The sequence below is a fragment of the Haliotis cracherodii genome, unplaced genomic scaffold (assembly GCF_022045235.1).
Source record: "Haliotis cracherodii isolate W230 unplaced genomic scaffold, xgHalCrac1.p SCAF_6, whole genome shotgun sequence".
Classification (NCBI taxonomy): Eukaryota; Metazoa; Mollusca; class Gastropoda; order Lepetellida; family Haliotidae; genus Haliotis; species Haliotis cracherodii.
Window position 1 is genome coordinate 34,049,813 of NW_027266319.1, and position 22,738 is coordinate 34,072,550.

At 43.2% G+C, this 22,738-nt stretch overlaps 1 pseudogene; it reads left to right on the top strand.

Annotated features, from left to right (window-relative positions):
* Positions 1-1,490: 1,490 nt before the first annotated feature.
* Positions 1,491-20,895, top strand: LOC139445741 (glutathione hydrolase 1 proenzyme-like; annotated as a pseudogene).
* Positions 20,896-22,738: the final 1,843 nt, after the last annotated feature.

Sequence of the window (22,738 nt, forward strand, 5' to 3'; positions counted from 1 at the left end):
CGGACGTGAAATAGTAGGAACCCTGTTAGCTCGGCCTCACATTGCACTATATTTGGTTTCGTGTGATTAAACTGGAGAAAATGTAAATACAGACGTAAATTTAAATCCTACTTTAAATATTGCTGTATGTGGTTTTGGATAATCACACACTGAACGGATAATGAAATGTGACTTTAACCCTTAACAACTAATTAAGGGATCATATTTACAACGTATTCTGTCTCTTAACGTAAGGGTGCGGGGAGGTAGATGGAACAGTCTGTTTGGGGATTTTTCAATTTACAGCGTCGCTTATAAAAGATTTGATTTTAAAGGCATCTCAATCAAAATATAAGGTTTGTCTCGAATTCGGCATCTTAAGAAGTAAGTAGAAGTGTAATAAAGTTTACTCTACCCCATGGAAAGTGTAATAAATTAGTTTTGACCTGAACTATTATAACATCAATCCCCTCGGAATGCAAACATGCTTCGACTATAATTGTTCAGGGTACAAATATACTTTATTACGCCATACAAGGAGGGTAGAGCAAACTTTATTTCTTAATAAATTACAGCGTCGTTCCTCAGACCGACGCTCCCTTGGGCACGCCAGAAACCTATGATTGTGGGTTCGAATCCCGGTTCGCCCCGATTATGTTTCTAGGTTTGTCAGCACCATACCCGTGCTCGTGGGTTTCATCGAAGTGGTAAACGTCTGAGACCTGCATCACTTCGGGCTTTCCTCCCACATTAAGCTGACACGCAGTGATATAACTGGAATCATGTTAAAAGCGTCGTTAAACCCAACTCACTCACTCACTCACCCAGACCGACGCGTCAGTCGGCAGGCTGTATCTGTTTGTTGTTTAACGCTGCACAAAACAATATTCCAGCAATTTAACAGACCACTATTCATTTACTGACTCTATGTCACAGCAAACTGTTATTACGATGAATGTGCGTACATACTGACTGTCATGGTGGTTCTATATTCTCTGAAAGAATCGTATATTCACAGCTCATCGGTTATAACTGTTATCAACACCGCTTGTGTGTAGCAGGGTACTACGGCATGGTCTCTGATTCCCGTCTCTAATGTTACAAAATGACTCAACAAATATGTTCCCATACATAGAACAGCTTACTTACCAAACATTTTCTATGCATAAACGAACTTTCAAAAATGGCATTATATTATATACATTTGGGTTCGCATGGGGGTCCGGTCCAACTGATAAGGAACGCATGGCTTAAATCCATCAACACCTCAATCGTCCTGCCCCTCGCATCGCAGGTGGCCCGACCATCTCTACAGTTCGACCGTAGTGAAAAAAATACATACACTCGATAAGGGCAATTTTAATAGCCCCCTTAGCCCTGGAACAGAATATGTACCTAAAAACTTATACTCGGACTATAAACCGCACAAGAAAAAGTTCAGCAGTCCAGGAGGACGATAAAAAACGGAATCCTTGTCTGAACAGTACAGTTTGGGCAAGATCCACAAGAAATCACGTGCATTCCACCTTTTGAGAAACATCTAGGTCAGGGGTTGTGTTAGACAAGTGTATTGACTTTGCAAATTTATAGAGAGACTGTCGGAAGGTTTGATACCAGCTATGTCTACTGGTGAAGCAGTTGGTGAAGAGGAAGGCTTAGGGGATGGGTAAGTGATATGTTTATTCTGGTTGCAAAATTGTTTTCTTTTCTGAACGCGATGACTTCTCAACTTTTCCTCCGTCTGAAACACATGAAACAACGACTTAACGCCGAAATCGTTTGAGATAATGATTGGTTATTTTGATAATAAATGTATTCCCATTCAACGTGTGTAATGATGGTGAAAATAATGATAAAATATTGTTATCCAACTAAGTTTTACGTCTTCGTGTTATTTCAACTTTTGAATGAAATTCAAACATGGCAAAGTCTTCATGATACAAACAATAGCTAATACGCAATGCGCAATATATAGGGTATAATAATAATATTAATAATAATATCAATTATAATAATAATAATAATAATAATAATGATGATGATTTTTAAAATTAATATTTATCCGATCATTGCTTGATAGAAAATGTTTTGTTATCATTATGTACAGTGAAACTCCTGTTATAATATGTTTTCGATTGAATAATATTGATTCATAATTTACAATGCTTATTTTGAAGCCTGCAGCAAAGTCATACATGATGTATTGATCGACGTGGTCCCAGCTGGCATAACTTCATCTATTCATCTGAGGCAACAGCTTCTTTTTGGAAACAACTGGGTCATCACTGATCCATGAATATATTCTTACCGCTATTGTCAACGTTGTTAGGTCGCGTTTTCTATCTTCGTTCCAGTGTCTCAGCTGAAATTGCTCATTGTTGATAGGCCTATTTGACAAACCTATGATTGTTAATTGGTACTTGTCTATTCTTGTTGAAATGATAATTCGTCACGAATGCCTCATAATCCGTTCATAGTAAATCCCTTCAGTTAATCCAGACCGCACCGTTTTTATTTGTCCGGATAATGAAGTTACCGGATAAACGGAGTGTTAATATAGATGATGTCCTTTGTGTTTATACAAACGTCCTTATTAGATAACGACACTATTTATTTTACAAATAAGAACACTTCCCGACATATTATTATTATTGTCATGATCAGAAACTTGTCAATTTACACGCCAGCAAAGTAAACAGTATACAAAAATTTAGAGACTTTCGCCTGCAAGATATTCTTGATTGTTTGACATTCCGTAAACATCCTGAAGATCTGGCCTGTTCCGACAGAGCGTGAGATTTAAGAACCGCCGTATAAGGGGGTTATAAATGGTTTTCTCATCGTATAACGCGGAATGCAGGATCAGTGTAACCTGATATAGCCTACACCAACGTGTTTACAGTCTTCTTGGGAGAAGACTCATTTCCACAATCACAGACAGTTCTTTGTTTTCCTAAATTGGCGTATTATGGTTGGTAATTTCAATTTTTTTCAAGAAAGGGAAATTTGAATGGGTGACAATTTGTTTTTTCAGCAGAGAATGATCGTGTGTAAAACAGATAAATTACGAAAGTTGAGTGTTTAATGCTACCGAAAGATTTGGAATAAAACACCATTATTCATAGCAAATTCACAACAGGGTGTCGTTGTACAAAGCTATCTCAGCACTAAGGTGATCGTAATGCATACCTTAAGATATGCTTACGACAGTCGTAGCGCTAAGGTTGTTTTGTTCAATGGCACCCAGGAAAATTAAAATGAAGCGTGCATTGCCGATAAATAACAGTGACCAGTGAGTGTCATGAAGCGCTTGGAAGAAAGTGATACAGGTCTTGAACGTTTACCAACCTTACCTCGGTGAAACCCAACGAGCATGGGTATGGTGTAGACTAACATATAGTCTCTGAAATGAACATATCGTACAAAAAAACCAGTTGTTCAGTTATCTTAATAAAAAATATAATAAAAAGGGAGCCCAGTGATTCTCTTCATTATCTGAGTTCATGGATAAAGTCCCAACTGCCTACATCATTGCTGGTGGACTTTATCACTTCGAAATGGAAAATTTACTTTCTAAACCAAAGCCATACTGCAGTAATCTAGACTTGCCAAACATTATAGACTTGCATGGGCTGTATTTGATATATTTGTATCAGGGTCTGTAAGACAGACTAGGGTATGGTGCTGACAAACCTAGAAACATAATTGTCATTTAAAAAACAGAGCGGTGAAGCCAAACGTCGCCGAGAGTCAGTCTTTGGTTGTACCTTCCACATTCAGAAACAAATAAGGGCTTTTGTTTGGGACAGAATATTTTTTCGGTTACTGCTTCAAAACACACAGGAGGAGCCGGGCAATTTAATTGTTTTTCACATCACTTGTACAGAGCTCCAGATAAGCTTTTGGTGTTGTGGGTATTTTACCCATGCATTTTAAAATCATTGGGTATGAGTAATTCTATCTGGGTATTCAAATTTCTGTTACCCACTAGTTTTTACACATGTGGGTATTTAAGTTAAATATTTAAAAACACTATTCATCTAGTCCCTGCAAACTGGTTTCGTGTGGGTTCGAGAGCTTTATAGGACTCACAAATACTGCGATACTTCCACAAGAAAGTGTGATGGCAAATGCTCATGATGTAACTGTCATCGTGGAGTTTGGCAAGGTTGACGGAATGCCCATTTATAATTTCATAATAAGTTGCTGATTTGCTAATCAAATACGCAGGGTTACTTCACAATATTTTGATGATACGCACAAGTTTTATTTTTGTAGCGTATCTGTAATGTTCGTTGCGTATTTGATACGCTTGGATTTTATTTTACTACGTATTTCTGCATTTTCTGATGCGTATTTTACGCAGATACGCAGCTTATCTGGGGCTCTGCCTATATATTCCGAAAATCTAACATGTCCAGCGAACAATTTATCTTTTTATGGAGAAATCTGAAGACAAATAATTCCGATCCCCTCCGACAACATTTTTTAAAAGAAACATATATAAACGACGCACGTGGAGTTCACGCTGTACGTGTATGCGTTACTGAGTCATGTCGACTCGACACGTGCAATGCAGCGCTCTTCACTGGCCTACGATTAAACCTTCTCCCCCCCCCCCCCCGACTGTGCGGATTATGCAGATATCCGCACAGACACGGTTAATACACATGCCACAGGGATAAATACAAAATCAGCCGTGTCCATGTAGCAGTTTGGTGTATGTCTTGTCACACAGTTGAACAAACACATGTGTAATAGTGCAAACCGTTTCATTACTTATTTAACATTTCATTTATCTAAATACCTAACTGGTTCAATATGTTTCCAAATCCACCGAAATCCTATGCCCTTTGTCTGTTTGATATATTCAGTAAACATTCGGTGTATCCCCTCTTATCATAAGCCCCTCCGGGCAGGACCCTTAATCTCCAGCGCAATCTATAAATTTCAATTAACACCTCCTAACGTCGCCGGATCTTACGTATAATACATACACGTGGGACAATGACCTTGCCACACGTTACGTAATACCTCGCTGTTCAAAACCCGACTGACATGGTCCCTCCTCCACCAACCTCGGCATTTATTCCAAATTTAAAAATTCCAAAAATTCAATATAAGCAACCCCTATAAGCTCCCTCTTGGGTTGCACAGACCACTTTCACCCTTTTCGGAATACACTAAATGGTCTGGCCAGGCCCGTGTGCGAAATACGCTACAGTCGGAAAGCGCACGTTAAATCTTCTATATCAGTCAGTCAGTCAGTCAGGGAGACAGCCTGGAGACAGCCAAGATCGACTCGTGTAAGTGACAGAACGGTTCTCCCACCCGGGAAGATTGGCCACTCGGTCCCGGTGTGCGTTCTTTCACGTTCTTATCAACATGTACTCTTTCGACTCATTTCAACCCTCAACAATAAATATGGCTGCTGTCGTCTAAACTTCACCCCTTAGTTTTCTCTTCCGTCATCACCCTGAGCTACCATCCGAGGGCCGAAACAAACGCCCTTGGACACATGCTGCGGGGTTGAGGTCTTTATAGCGATGCCCTGTATTAGGACATCAAAGATGACAGTTAAAAGATTTAGACAACCTAATTACATACATGATAAATAATAGGTACAACATTATCATCAACGCTACATACATGTATATATACTTAGCAGAGGCTTATCACATGGATGTATTTCATATCAGCCATCCGAGGCGGTCGTGTAGCCTAGTGGTTAAAGCGTTCGCTCGTCACGCCGAAGACACGGGTTCGATTCCCGACATGGGTCCAATGTGTGAAGCCCATTTCTGGTGTCTCTCCCCCCCCCCCCCCCCCCCCCCCCCCCCATGAAATTGTTGGAATATTGCTAAAATCGGCGTAAACCCGTACTCATTCACTCACTCATATCAGCCATCCATTAAAACACTTAACAGACTGTGTGGTAAACGTTTATATTGGAGCATATACACTAATAAACTTCATTCGTCACCACTCGCACCTTTCCGTAACCTGCAAGAAGACTCCTCACCCTATCGATGAATGTTATGTGCGACAAACCAATCAGAATGCGCGTATGATTTCAAGTTCTTCGTCAAAGAATCCCCTCAGAAATAATTTTTGATTTTACATATGTCTTGCATCTAAAAATATACCCAAGACATAGTTTAATGTGTCCAATCATACTGTATAATTCCGCATGTCCCGATGTGCTTTAAATTGGATCTGAAATATATATAATATATGGGGAAATATATGTGAACTATTACGCAACTAGTTGACAAGTATTTTTGGTATGCCCCTTTGCGCTAAGACGTATCCCGGTCGCAAAAATGTCCATGTGATGGGCACGAGTTCCTTGACTTTTATGTTGGCTATACAGCACATACACAAAATAATTACTTAAAGCTAACACATTCTATATAAACATATACAATACTTTAAGACAGCAATTAATGATATTATAATACTACATTAAATGTGATCATGACATTTAGATTACATCTTGAGTCTTAGATAAACATAAACAATGCAATGCATACCTTGTAGGGTTGTTTATTTGTTGTTTAACGCCGCACTCAACACTATTCCAGCTATATGACGGGGGTCTGTAAATAATCGAGTCTAGACCAGACAATCCAGTGATTGACAGCCTGAGCTTTGATCCACGCAATTGAGATCAACCACGTCAGCGACCCTGACCACCAGATTCCGTTAGTCGCCTCTTACGACAAGCATAGTCACCTTTTATGGCAAGCATGGGTTGCTGAAGATCTATTCTACCCCGGATCTTCACTTGTAGGTGAGGGGGCACGGGTTGCCCAGTCGTCTAAGGCGCCACGATTCGCTGTGCAGATTGTGGGTTCGAATCCCGGTTCGCCCCGATTATGTTTCTAGGTTTGTCAGCACCATACCTGTGCTCGTGGGTTTCACCGAAGTGGTAAACGTCTTAGACCTGCGTCACTTCAGGCTTTCCTCCCACATTAAGCTGACAGGCCGCGATATAATTGGAATACTGTTAAAAGCGGCGTTAAACCCAACTCACTCACTCACTTGAAGGCGATACAAGGGGGTGAATCCCAGTATATCGGTTCTCATCAGGAGGTATAATTCCACAAGTCCATACACACGTGTTCATATATGAATGGAACATTATGTAAGGATGAGGCCGGTTTCTTTTTCAGTTTAATGAAAGACGGTGATGCTTTTAATACCAGGACCAATCCCGATAAGACAGCCTGCCCGTGTGGAAGGAAGAGGAGTATAATCATTGCAGTAGTGGTTCTGTTAGTGGCTGCCTTCGTCCTTGTCCTTGCCCTCGGTTTGGGTTTTGGTCTGAAGCCGGGTCAAGGTCAGCGGTTGGCAATCGGGGCGGTGGCTGCAGACCACCCATCATGTTCCCGCGTAGGCAGGTAAGCATGAGTGAGTGAGTGAGTTAAATTTTAACGTCGCATCGGCATTATTTCAGCCACATAGCGACAGGTTGGCGCACGAGGCTTTGTGAGCCTTCGTGAGGTGCATGTAGAGGTTGTCAGGTCCTTAAAAATGTACATCATGCATGTTTTATACTGACATGTTTTGTTTGTAGTTGACATGACAACTGATCCTTTTTCTGTGTTGTCTTTAAGTCTATGTAGGATCTGTGCGGAAAGGAGATCTCGGCCATTTGTTAACATGCATTGTGGGAAGGCTACCAGTGAAAGGGCCACATGGTCGGTATTGATTAAGAGTGCATTCATAATCTACTCATCCCTCCAAAATAACAAAAATATGAACTGAATAGCTTTAAAAACGGACAATGTAGGGACTTGTCTATTAAATGCTTTTTCACCATATAGCACACAAAAAATAATAAATCAATTCGGGATATCTCCTAAACGGTTATCGATCATGTGGTCCTTTTGCTTGTACTCTTCCCCATTTTTGTAGATCGCTTTGTGCCAGTCATAATTAGGAAATGTCTTACACCTGGTACGTATTTTGATATGTATGAGAAATTTATGTTCAGAGGGACATATCTGGGCTTTGACTAATAAACGTGGCCAGTACGTAATTCCATTTCTAAAACAAAGCTGCACTTTCTATCATCGCAGAGATATTTTAGAAGAAGGTGGGTCTGCGGTAGATGCTGCCATTGCTTCACTGTTGTGTGATGGAGTCCGACAGCCACACAGCATGGGCTTAGGGGGAGGTGAGTAACGTGTTGTCTATAAATCAGGAATAGGATGGTAGCTCAGATAGCTCGAGCTCAGGCGGAGGTGAGATACGTGACGTCTATAAATCAGGAATAGGATGGTAGCTTCGTTGGCTAAGGCGGAGGTGAGATACGTGACGTCTATAAATCAGGAATAGGATAGTAGCTTTGTTAACTAAGGCGGAGGTGAGATACGTGACGTCTATAAATCAGGAATAGGATGGTAGCTTAGTTAGCTAAGGCGGAGGTGAGATACGTGACGTCTATAAATCAGGAATAGGATAGTAGCTTCGTTGGCTCAGGCGGAGGTGAGATACGTGACGTCTATAAATCAGGAATAGGATGGTAGCTTAGTTAGCTAAGGCGGAGGTGAGATACGTGACGTCTATAAATCAGGAATAGGATAGTAGCTTCGTTGGCTCAGGCGGAGGTGAGATACGTGACGTCTATAAATCAGGAATAGGATGGTAGCTTTGTTAACTAAGGCGGAGGTGAGATACGTGACGTCTATAAATCAGGAATAGGATGGTAGCTTAGTTAGCTAAGGCGGAGGTGAGATACGTGACGTCTATAAATCAGGAATAGAATAGTAGCTTAGTTGGCTCAGGCGGAGGTGAGATACGTGACGTCTATAAATCAGGAATAGGATTGAAGCTTAGTTGGCTCAGGCGGAGGTGAGATACGTGACGTCTATAAATCAGGAATAGGATGGTAGTTTAGTTGGCTCAGGCGGAGGTGAGATACGTGACGTCTATAAATCAGGAATAGGATGGTAGTTTAGTTGGCTCAGGCGGAGGTGAGATACGTGACGTCTATAAATCAGGAATAGGATGGTAGTTTAGTTGGCTCAGGCGGAGGTGAGATACGTGATGTCTATAAATCAAGAATAGGATGGTAGTTTAGTTGGCTCAGGCGGAGGTGAGATACGTGACGTCTATAAATCAGGAATAGGATGGTAGTTTAGTTGGCTCAGGCGGAGGTGAGATACGTGACGTCTATAAATCAGGAATAGGATGGAAGCTTAGTTGGATCAGGCGGAGGTGAGATATGTGACGTCTATAAATCAGGAATAGGAGGGTAGCTTAGTTGGCTCAGGCGGAGGTGAGATACGTGACGTCTATAAATCAGGAATAGGAGGGTAGCTTAGTTGGATCAGGCGGAGGTGAGATACGCGGTTTTGACATTGGAGAATTTGTGATGTGGGTATAGGAGGAAGTGAGGTGTGTGATGTAGGCGTGGCTGCAGTGAGGTACGTGGTGAAGACATAGGGCGTGAGATACGGTGTGAGATACTAGTATTTGAAAAGTTACAATAGTATTATGTAAAATCATCATTCTGCTCATACAAATATATAAAGTTCACCTTACTTTTCAGGATGTTTTATCATGGTATATCAAAAATCGCCCCGGAAAGCTGAATTTATCAACGGTCGAGAGTTCGCTCCCTTGGCAGCCTCTTTAGATAAGTTCATCAACAAGACGTTCCGACAAGGTCAGTATTGAAGTGCAGATGATACCCATGTGTACAGAGCCCGCATGGGAAACTATCCCTGGCAGCCCAAAGTGCCATCATATACGTCCCGGGGAGGAATGGATCGACAATCCTGCTTTTGTTTGCTTTAAAACTAAAACTTAGGTTTTACAGCATAAGTATAATTGCGCGATGGACATTTCTTGAAATAACCGTGCTGGAAAAAACTCTCTCCCGGACTCTCTTTTCTGATTTTTTTATACAAAAGTCCACCCCCACCCTTCCCTCCCGAACAGTAAATTTGCCGCCCTCTTATGGCTTCTGGACTCAAGGATCGATTGGACTTTGGAGGTAGCTGGGATCTGTCTCCAGTACGTACTGCTTACACTTATGTAAAACACCATTCGTGGCCAACTCGTGTTATTCCGGGACAAGCTGAATAGCGACCCGTGCCCTTCTCTCGGCCATTTTTGCGTCCGGATTCCGTCTTGGCGCAAACGGGCATACCTAAAACAATTGTCAACTAGTTGCGTAATGGTTCACATAAATTTCCCCGTATATTATATATATTTCAGATGCAATTTAAAGCACACATGGACATGCGGAATTATACAGTATGATTGAAGACATTTAACTGTGTCTTGGGTATATTTTTAGATGCAAGACATGTGTAAAATCAAAAATTATTTCTGGGGGGTTCTTTGACGAAGAACTTGAAATCATACGCGCATTCTGATTGGTTTGTCGTATTATCGCACTTAACATTCATCGATAGGGTGAGGAGTCTTCTTGCAGGTTACGGAAAGGGGCGAGTGGTCACGAATGGTAAAACACATTTGCTTGCACTGTTTTATGTCCGAGAAAGAAGTTGTTCTTTCTCTTTAAGGTTTGATAAAAAGTGTATAGTCAGTACATATATTACAGCGAGTGAGTTATGTTTTACACCGCTTTGAACAGTATCTCAGTTATAGTGCGCGTGTCATCTTATACAGCGTGTGTGAATTATACAGGTGTACACACATACCACTTGGGAAATCAACGTGCAAGTGTATGATGTTGACAAACAAATAATCATTATCAGGGCGAATCTCGATTTCCTACTTACTATCAGCGTGTCCTGGCGCGGCTAAAGGGAGGCAACTCTGCACAGTGAATTGCGGCGCCTTATTCGAATGTGCCACCTCTACCTTCAACACATAAAACTCAGCGTACATTTGCAGGTCCCTTATCGATAGCTGTCCCACCAGAAGCGATGGCATATTGGGAGGCGCATCAGAAGTATGGTAAGCTGCCCTGGGCGACGCTGTTTGAACCTGCTATCAAGATGGCGAGAGACGGTCACCCTCTGTCCAACTCATCTGCGAGGGCACTGGAGCTGATGACGAGGAGATTCAACGTGTCACTGAAGGTGGAGTTCCCGGAGCTCTGGTAGGTTGTAAATGTTTAATCACCCATGTACCGCTCGCAAAACACAGTACATTTACAGTACTCCTTGTAAAAATATAATGGAATATGTACGGAATATAATGTGGGTCTGAAATGACATGTATGTTATGAAAGCGCATGCCCCCACGTGGTGGATCGTTGCGCATGATATCAACCATACGTAGAATAGTTTTGATCGGGCGAGTTGTCTAAATCGTCGAAACAAAGCATCAGAAGAGTTGTGTCCCTTGTGCCAGGGTGATGACTTTGAGTCAGGGTTATTTCGGTTTAGAGGTTTCGAACGATGATTCGATACCTCTGGCTGACCAATCAGAATGCAGGATTCCAAAATGTTATGGTAGCATGTCCAGATTGATCCCGGACTCTTGAACGACTTTTTTTTACGCAGCAATAAAACTAACACACCAGTTAAGAAGTTTAAAGCAGTGTGTTTTACTTTTTCCATTTAATGAAAACTTACATTTCCAGCAAGTTCTTCTGTAACGAGCAGGGTGGCCTAAAACTGGAAGGTGATGAAGTGAAGTTACCTGCCCTTGCTAAGACGCTGAGCGGGATTGCGAAGCACGGTCCCGATTATCTATACAAAGGGGAGGTTGCTGAAACGCTTATTGCAGGAAATCGAACAGTTTGGTACATCTACTTTTATTTTTGTAAGATGTGATGTGTGAGTGAGTGAATGAATAAATAATACATGGTCATAATGTTAGAGGCCTTTTACAGTGCACATGAACAAAACGATATACTGTCAATTATTGAAATTAAGACGTAGAATTCAATGCGTCATACAGTATGCCAGGCAGTGCACTAATAATAAAAATCTTGTGATTAAATTATACTTAAATTGTAATGCAATTTTAAAACTGTGTGCAGCTTAAAATCGCTAGTCCGGAAACCAGTCAAGTACTGTCTGGAAGGTCTACATGTAAGGTGGGGGGGTCGGGTAGCCTAGTGGTTAAAGCGTTCGCTCGTCACGCCGAAGACCCGGGTTCGATTCCCGACATGGGTACAATGTGTGAGGCCCATTTCTGGTGTCCCCCGCCGTGATATTGCTGGAATATTGCTAAAAGCGGCGTAAAACCATACTCACTCACTCACAACATGTAAGGGACATTACTCTCTACCCATGTTCCTTTATCCCGACGATTTCAATGGGCGTGGTACAATCAGGATGAAGGAGGTTTCACCAAATACATCTTCGCCCTTTATACTTAGTATACTATAGTTAATAGAATAGTAAATTCAGTACTTTATCACATAAGATCAATGAATACTGAATAATTATACTGAATCACACACTTTTAGGTTTCCACTCAAACAAGGCAATACAATAGGTCAAATAAGTGGTGACAATAATAAGGAATGAACAGACCATTTGATATTTAAAGGGGTCCTGGGATTTTGTTTTGAGACCAGATATTTTTTCAGCTATTGGTACAAAAATATATATTTATATTTGACTTAAGGATAATGTAAGTGTCCCCCCCTCGCTGTCGAATGTCTTGAAGGGGCCTGTCTCTGTTCTTGAATCCAGAAACTCGGGAATATTGCTGGTGCGGCGTTTAACAACATACAAACAAAACTGAACACGCATTTTGAAATAAAACTCCCGTTTCACATCGTGTCCCATTTCCAGGTGGACTTCTGACCAAAGCCGACTTCGAAGTGAACTTGACCCGCCATGAGCGCCCCCTTGAGTATAAGTATGGCGACTTGACGATGTATGTGCCGGGAGCACCCAGCGGGGGGCCTGTGATGGGTCTCATCCTGGAGATACTGGAAGGTAGTATACCTAATACTTAAATAACACTGGCCAATGGGCCACGCGTCACGTTGTGTAGAGTACAATAGAAACCAGGGAGCAACGCCCGTGTACGTCCAAATGTCCCTGACCCGTGAAGATCCAATAGGTCTTCAGCAACCCATGCTTGCCGTAAAAGGTGACTATGATTGTCGTAAGAGGCGACTAACAGGGTCGGGTGGTCAGGCTCGCTGACTCGGCTGATGCATGTCATCGTATTCCAATTACGTGGATAGATGCTCATGATATCAATCACTGGAATGTCTGGTCCAGACTTGATTATTTACAGACCGCCGTCACATAGCTGAAATATTGCTGAGTGCGGCGTTAAACAACAAACAAACAAACACTCTATTCACACAAGACGTTTCCAAATGACTGCACATGTTCGAAATCAAAGTTCATGATTTCGCAATTCCTGTTCATTTTCAATGGTTAGCTTGTAACGATTTTACGCCGCATCTTCAGCGTTCCGTCAAATACTCTGATAGCAAGAATTACAAGGGCCTGGGATGTGAAGCATAACCCCCTTTTTCCTTGTTTGTTTCAACTCCAGGGTTTACCTCACGCCAGCTGACATTGAAACCCCGGCAGCCGAGGCCGCCACGTACCACAAGATCATCGAGGCTTTCAAGTTTGCCTATGCGGACAGGCTGAAACTGGGGGGACCCTCACTTTGTACAGTTACATGACGTGAGACACGCATATACTCATGGCCATAAGTTAAGCAACCATGGGCATTTAAATTACCCCAAAGATAGCCTTAATGTCAAAATGGGTTGAACATTTATTCCAACCCTTTTCTTACATGTTGCAAGTCATCGATATTGGTATTACTGTTTTACACGTTCCATTAACTTTGTAAATACGTACTTTGTCTTGGTTTGAAATGTGATACCTGGCAGATGGTACTGCTCATGCTGTCAACCACTGGTTTACATCTCTCTTTCATTAGCAGGCACTGTAATATCTCTGGACTATTGCTGCAAAGAGTTACTTTCTCCTTAAAGCGTATAACTTCGTTGTTTAAAGATGATGATGTGGGTTCGTTAGGCAGATTCGACCAGTAGGTAGAGTTTTAAAAAGAATGGGATGTCCTGCATCACTTCACGTCTCCCCTCTCATCAAGCTGACACGCCGAACTAGTGTTAAATGCGGCCTTAAAATCCCTCATTCCCTTCATCCTTCACTCCAGACAGGTCCATCTCTGGCAATTATATTAAAATTTGGTGTTTAACGCGTGTGTTCCAGCTATATGAAGTTGGTCTGTAAATAATTAACTCTGGACTCGACAATCCAGTGATTGACATCATGGAAACGATGACATGCATCAACCAAGTCAGTGAGCCTGGCCACCCGATCAAGTTAGCCGCCTCTTACGACAAGCATAGTCGCCTTTTAAGGCAAGCATGGGTTGCTGAAGACCTATTCTAACCCGGATGTGGACATGATGTAGACAGTATCTTGCACATTGCATGTTTCCCTGTTCATCAAAACAGTAGTCTAACCTTTGATTATGATAATTCTGTTGAATGTTCAAATTGCTGATATGGGGGCACGGGTGGCCCAGTCGTCTAAGGCGCCGCAATTCGCTGTGCAGAGTTGCGTCCCTTGGGCACGCCAGAAACCTATGATTGTGGGTTCGAATCCCGGCTCGCCCCGATTATGTTTCTAGGTTTGTCAGCACCATACCCGTGCTCGTGGGTTTCACCGAAGTGGTAAACGTCTGACACCTGCATCACTCCGAGCTTTCCTCCAACATTAAGCTGACACGCCGTGATATAACTGGAATACTGTTAAAAGCGGCGTTAAACCCAACTCACTCACTCACCAATTGCTGATATGGGCACGGGTGGCCCAGTCATCTGAGGCGCCGCAAGTCGATGTGCAGAGTAAAGTTCTTATGATCGTGGGTCCGAATCCCGGATCGCCAAGATCATGTGTTAAGGTTTGTCAGCACCAGTCGTTGGTTTCGCCAGAGTGGTAAACGTCTAGACCTGCATCACTTCAGGCTTTCCATCCACATCAAGCTGACAAGCCGTGATATAACTGAAACACTCTTAGTGGCGGCGTTAAACCCAACTCACTCACTCCAACAGCTCATAAGGAAGATGACGTCCCCTGCCTATGCGGCGTCCCTGCGCAAGAAGATCGACCTGAGCCGCACCCACAACACCAACTACTACACGGACGTTACCGGCGAACCGTGGGACGAGCAGGGCACAGCACAGATAAATGTCCTGGCTCCCAACGGCGACGCCGTGGCTGTCTGCAGCACCATCAACTACTAGTAAGACCACTTCCCGAACTACTTCCCTGATTATGACTCAACGGCCACGACAGCAGTGTACATGTGTTCCTCTCGAGATCCGGGGGCACGGGTGGCCCAGTCGTCGAAGGCGCCGCGATTCGCTGTGCAGAGTTGCGTCCCTTGGGCACGCCAGAAACCTATGATTGTGGGTTCGAATTCCGGTTCGCCCCGATTATGTTTCTAGGTTTGTCAGCACCATACCCGTGCTCGTGGGTTTCACCGAAATGGTAAACGTCTTAGACCTGCATCATTTCGGGCTTTCCTCCCACATTAAGCTGACAGGCCGTGATATAACTGAAATACTGTTAAAAGCGTCGTTAAACCCAACTCACGCACTTTCTCAATCTCGAGATCCAACTTTAATATGTCGCCCACTGTTGGCAGATAAAACCTATCATACCTGTACATTTTTTTAATGTTTGTAACTGTGTTTTTCTTCCATATCACAAGCTTTGTTAAGGAGTAAGTGACATACCTGACCAATTCCGCCAATTTGGCCGACATCTTCAAACCTCCATTACTTTTTTGAAGCCATAGATGCTTCACGGGTGGTCTTTCAGGAAAACGTCGCTTTATTAAAGTGCAGTGTAACCATCTAACATTCAAATTAAAATGAGAAATTTTACTCCAATACGTGCGTAAAGACCTGCGCTTACCTCCAAAGGTGGTCACACATCTGATTTAACCAACTTAAAACGACCTAACTCCTAAAGTCCGCACCATTATATTGTGGATTATGTGTTGATGCGCTGTGTCGTTTCTGAGCACAATGGCATCTAAAACCAAAGTTGGAGTTCCATCGAAAGAATAATTATGTTTAGTGTGTTTTTATCTTTTGTTAAAGGCCGACCACGGTCTAACTTTCCAACATCCACAGCTAGCTACTGCTTTCAGTTTCTCTCATTAAGCAGAAGGCCTTTTTTTATATCGAATCTTTTATGTGCAATCAATTAACCCTGTCGACTCGATTATGGCGGTCGGGTAGCCTAGTGGTTAAAGAGTTCGTTCATCACGTCAAAAGCCCGGTTCGATTCCCTACATGGGTACAATGTGTGAAGCCCATTTCTGGTGTCCCCCGCCTTAATATTGCTGAAAATATTGCTAAAAGCGGCGTAAAACCATCCTCACTCATTCACTCACTCAATCATTGTCAGCCCGATGAACGTCAGTCTTTACCAGTGTCACCCAAAGGTCTCATTCCTGGTTTATTCGGGGGGGGGGGGGGGGGGGGGGGGGGGGGGGAGGAGAGAGCGACGGGTGGACCAGTCGTCTAAGACGCCGCGATTCGCTGTGCAGAGTTGCCTCCCTTGGGCACGCCAGAAACCTATGATTGGTTCGGATCCCGGGTCGCCCCGATTATGTTTCTAGGTTTGTCAGCATCATACCTGTGCTCGTGGGTTTCAGCGAAGTGGTAAACGTCTGAGACCTGCATCACTTCGGGCTTTCCTCCCACATTAAGCTGACACGCCGCGATATAACTGGTATGTTGTTAATAGCGGTGTCAAACCCAACTCACCCACTCACTCACTCACTCTACCAAGAAGAGCATTTGATGAATATGTAAATATTTTATCAACTTCAAAAACTCAGGAACAAGTCATGCTTAACAGCGATATTATAACGTACTATGGATGTGTCGTCAGACATATCATAGAGTAAAAGTTCTGACTTTCATGCAAAGTGGGGTAACTCCCAAAGCCAAATTGGAAGGTATGTTAATAGAACTAAGTGACTATGAAAAGATGCCGGTATTACTGCCAGTCGCAATTTTATCGAATAAAAAAATGAGGACGACACACTGATTCAAAATATAATTCAACGATACAACTTTTGCTGACTCTGTTGAAGTTTCGGCTCCCTCCTCGTGTCGCCATCTACCGGGATCATCCTCAACAACGAGATGGCGGACTTCTCCATTCCTAACGTCTCCTACCTCGACAACCTAAAGGTGAGTAAACACATTTAACTCGATACTTTGAAGGTTCATGGCCCCTACACAATCATTATCGGTACTATTGCAACACTCCACTTGTCTCGAACAACAGATATCTAGAATATTATATCGATGGTATTAAATTATGTGCCTTATGTGTCTGATCTGTACTAAGAATAATGATCCCTTGATGGCTGAAGCTGCGCGGAGTTTAGTGAACGATGGTATTTAATAATTGTGCCGTGTATGTCTGATCTGGACTAAGAAGAATGTTCCCTTGATGGCTAAAGCTGCGCGGAGCTTGGTGAACGAGGGTGTTTAATTATTGTGCCGTGTGTGTTTGATCTGGACTAAGAATAATGATCCCTTGATGGCTGAAGCTGCGCGGAGTTTAAAGAACGAGGGTGTTTTGAACAGAGACACATGGATTGGTCTTTTTCAGGCAGTTCCTCCCAACTACATCGAGCCCGGGAAGCAGCCCTTGTCGTCAATGGCGCCAGCGATATTCGTGGACGGAGCAGGAGATCCCAGACTCGTCATAGGATCTTCTGGAGGGGCCAGGATCTCCACGGTCAATGCTCAGGTATGTGGGGGAACCAATTAGCTGTCAGTTAGCAGACAGGACGTATACACAAAACACAATTTTTGTCGTAAACAAATACAATATTAATGGTAACTTGAATAATTTTATCATAGCAAAAAAACTCAAAACAAATGATAGTTACAATTGTCATCTATCGATGTCACAAACCACTGGTAGTCGCGTACCAGATTTTATTACATCACAATACGACCAGACACTGCTACCCTTCACCTACACAATACGACCAGACACTGTTACCCTTCACCCACACAATGCGACCAGACACTAATACCCTTCAGCCACACAGTGCGACCAGACACTGATACCCTTCAGCCACACAATGCGACCAGACACTGTTACCCTTCACCCACACAATGCGACCAGACACTGATACCCTTCAGCCACACAGTGCGACCAGACACTGATACCCTTCACCCACACAATGCGACCAGACACTGATACCCTTCACCCACACAATGCGACCAGACACTGATACCCTTCACCTACACAATGCGACCAGACACTGTTACCCTTCACCTACACCATGCGACCAGACACTGATACCCTTCACCCACACAATGCGACCAGACACTGTTACCCTTCACCTACACAATGCGACCAGACACTGTTACCCTTCACCCACACAATGCGACCAGACACTGATACCCTTCACCCACACAATGCGACCAGACACTGATACCCTTCACCCACACAATGCGACCAGACACTGATACCCTTCACCCACACAATGCGACCAGACACTAATACCCTTCTCCTACACAATGCGACCAGACACTGTTACCCTTCACCCACACAATGCGACCAGACACTGATACCCTTCACCCACACAATGCGACCAGACACTGATACCCTTCACCCACACAATACGACCAGACACTGATACCCTTCACCTACACAATGCGACCAGACACTGTTACCCTTCACCCACACAATGCGACCAGACACTGTTACCCTTCACCCACACAATGCGACCAGACACTGATACCCTTCACCCACACAATGCGACCAGACACTGTTACCCTTCACCTACACAATGCGACCAGACACTGTTACCCTTCTCCTACACAATGCGACCAGACACTGATACCCTTCACCTACACAATGCGACCAGACACTGATACCCTTCACCCACACAATGCGACCAGACACTGTTACCCTTCACCCACACAATACGACCAGACACTGTTACCCTTCTCCTACACAATGCGACCAGACACTGGTCCCCTTCACCCACACAATACGACCAGACACTGTTACCCTTCACCTACACAATGCGACCAGACACTGTTACCCTTCACCCACACAATGCGACCAGACACTGATACCCTTCACCCACACAATGCGACCAGACACTGTCACCCTTCTCCTACACAATGCGACCAGACACTGTTACCCTTCACCCACACAATGCGACCAGACACTGATACCCTTCACCCACACAATGCGACCAGACACTGATACCCTTCACCTACACAATGCGACCAGACACTGATACCCTTCACCCACACAATGCGACCAGACACTGTTACCCTTCACCCACACAATGCGACCAGACACTGCTACCCTTCACCCACACAATGCGACCAGACACTGGTCCCCTTCACCCACACAATGCGACCAGGCACTGTTACCTGTCTCCTAAACAATGCGAGCAGACACTCTTCCAAATCATTGTTAGTGACATGGTGTAGGTCCCAGGGTACCAGTGTCTTGTGACATTGTGTTGGTTTTGTTTGTTTGTTGTTTTACGCCGCACTCAATATTCCAGCTGTATAACGGCGGTCTGTTAATAACTTTGTTCAGACAATCCAGTGATTGACATCCTTGTGTAGGTGGCGGGGGTAACAGTGTCAAATGTAATCTTGTGGTTCTTCGTAAACAGTTTATTTCTGCTCAGGATATTCCATCAATATTTCCTTTCATATCTAGTCATCATTAAGCTCACGTGTGTGTAAGCTTCACGTGTGTGTAAGGATCAAGGTGCTCTGTTCCCAGGTTGTAGCCAGGATCCTGTGGCTGAAGCAGTCTGTGGAGGAGGCAGTGCGGCATAAACGATTCCACCATCAGTTGTTCCCGGATAAGCTCAAGTGGGAGCCGGGATTCAAAAAGGTGAGCCCAAGGCAACACAACTTTAGCGTCATGACCTCTACTGGCTCATGGCGTCTGCAGTATCATACACACAAACAACAGCGTGATTGAATTTACTTTTGTCATATGCTATGATTGTACAGGTGTTCATTGTTTTGTTTGTTGTTTAACGCCGCACTCAGCACTTATCTTTACAACTTAAAATTTGATGCATGATATATCCACATCGGCTACTTTGCTATTAGCGGAGAAGGGGTAATCGTAATGGTATATATGTTGCGTTGTTAATGGCACATCTTCTCTTCTCAAGGACATCCTGGACATCCTCCACAACGACTACGGCCACGAGCTGCTACCACGGACGACGTACATGGCGGTGCTGCAGGCGATATATCGCGACCCGGACACTCGCCAGATCCACGCCTTCTCCGACGAGAGGAAGAAGGGCGTTGCCAGTTTGATGTACGGGGACGCCTCTTAATGGGGACGCCTTGTGATGGGGACGCCTCGTGATGGGGACGCCTTGTGTCGGGAAACGAATGTATGATGTCACTGGCCGTGTTGTGCTACCATTGTCATATTTGACATGATGTACGGAGATACTTCGTAATTGGTATTTGTAGGAGGGCTTGGTGAAGTCAGTGATTGTGTTTACTGTTACTGTTGTAGATCTCTCTACCAGGATGAACGGAACTTAACTATGTGTTACACTGTGTCAGACAATGTGTTACCCCTCGTTATGGGGTATTTGTAGGAGAGCTTTGTGAAGTCAGTGATTGTGTTAACTGTATCTGTCTACCAGGATAAACGGACACACAATTTACCCTGGTTGTCGTAGACAAGCCGGGACTCACCTTGTCGTCTGACTACGTGTTACACGTAAGAAAAGGTTTTTCTTATTTAAATCAGTGCATCTGTAACGGTGCATTACTCGAGCAATCACTATCCACATCTGGATACCGTTTTGTCCCCAGTACCAAATTACTCTAACATTCGCACTCGACTGTGAAAAAAATCATGATAAATGGTAATTCTTACTTCATATGTGTGATATTGAGTTTGTTTAAAGGAATATTAAGTAATCATGTACACCACTCCTGTAAGACTCCATCTTCCCAAGGCAAGGGAGTTAACTGACTGTAAAAGTCCAGTTTCCACCCTTGCCGAACGAGTTATGACCCTTCCATGTCTGTCATATGGACTAATCAGATTCCACCTACCATATCCCTTGCATTTGCTTCAAACAAAATGTCGGCGCCCGGTCAAGACGATATGATCTATCATCAAAATCTATATTGTAATAGAACTTGTCTTCCCTCGCGAAATGCATCAAATCACACAAGCACCTTGATTAAAAACATGAAAAGATTTGGAAAGCATTTGTTGACGCCCAGTTGACGGTACACATGCTCTGCAAATCCCGCAGTCGACTGAAAACAGCATGTTGTAGTCCATATTCTTTACACATTTCGTTTAATTTTGTTGCGCGATTTTGATTGGACTATGCACTCTCCAGCCAAACTGTAACTCCGTAATACCAGCCTAGTTCGGCAAGGGTGGAAACTAGACTTTCATAGTCTGGTGGCCCAGTCGTCGAAGGCGCCGCGATTCGCTGTGCAGAGTTGCGTCCCTTGGACACGCCAGAAACCTATGATTGTGGGTTCGAATCCCGGTTCGCCCCGATTATGTTTCTAGGTTTGTCAGCACCATACCCGTGCTCGTGGGTTTCACCGAAGTGGTAAACGTCTGATACCTGCATCACTTCGGGCTTTCCTCCCACATCAAGCTGACACGCCGCGATATAACTGGAATCCTGTTAAAAGCGGCGTTAAACCCAACTCACTCACTCATAGTCAGTTAACTCCCTTGAATCAGGAAGATGGTAAAACCCCTTTTACAGGGTAATTTGGTGGATAGGGTGTCTACTTGTATTGTTGAAGGCCCTGGTTGAATTTAGTGGCCTGAGGTTAGCAGCGGGTTCGTTATTCGTCATTCGTCAGCGAGCCTGACCACCCGATCCTGTAAGTCGCCTTTTAAGACGAGCATAGTCGCCTTTTACGGCAAACATAGGTTGCTGAAGATCTATTCTACCCACATTCTACATTCCACACAGTCAATCAATCTTTATTGTATGAAAGGCCATTGGCCCATATACACATACAGATAAACAGTATCATTTACAGCTGTACAGCGCATTATACATAGTGGATATCTAATAATGATGCTTGACATGTAATAGAGGTATTGAAATAACAGTTGTAATAACCACAGTGGCAGCAGTAGTAGTGTAAAATACAAAAGGAATACAAAAGGAATGGAATGGAAATATGAAGTTTTACGTCGCAAAGGCTTTCAGCCATAGCGCGACGTTCAATACAAAAGGATCTATCAGTAATATACTTATCATGTCAAGATAATTTGACAATTTAAATGTATATGCATTTCTAGTAGAAACAAACAAACAAAAATGAAATGTAGATACTCCTGATCTAGATGCGAAAGTTTCAAAACAACTTATTATTTCTGGACATATCGGATTTACTAATACTACGCAGTCGTAGACTTTGATAGATGTATTGTAATATCTTAGTAAATTTTTGACTAGGGATACCATTAGAGGATAATATTTTGTTCATGGAATAGTGGTTCTTAGTGATATCAGGCATATATTTCAATCTTAGGTTGTAAATTGGACATATAAACAAAAAGTGTAATTCGTTTTGGATATGGTTTTCGCAGAATGGACAAAAACGCATATCCTTAGGAATAGAGGGGAAACGACCCCTGTTGCACATAAAAAAATCATTTAACCCTAGCCTAAGTTTAATAAATATGTCTCTAATTTTTCTGTCTGTTATAGTGTGCAGGTAAACCTCTGGTGTTCGACAATATTTAAAGGTTTTATAGAAGTCGTATCGTGCACT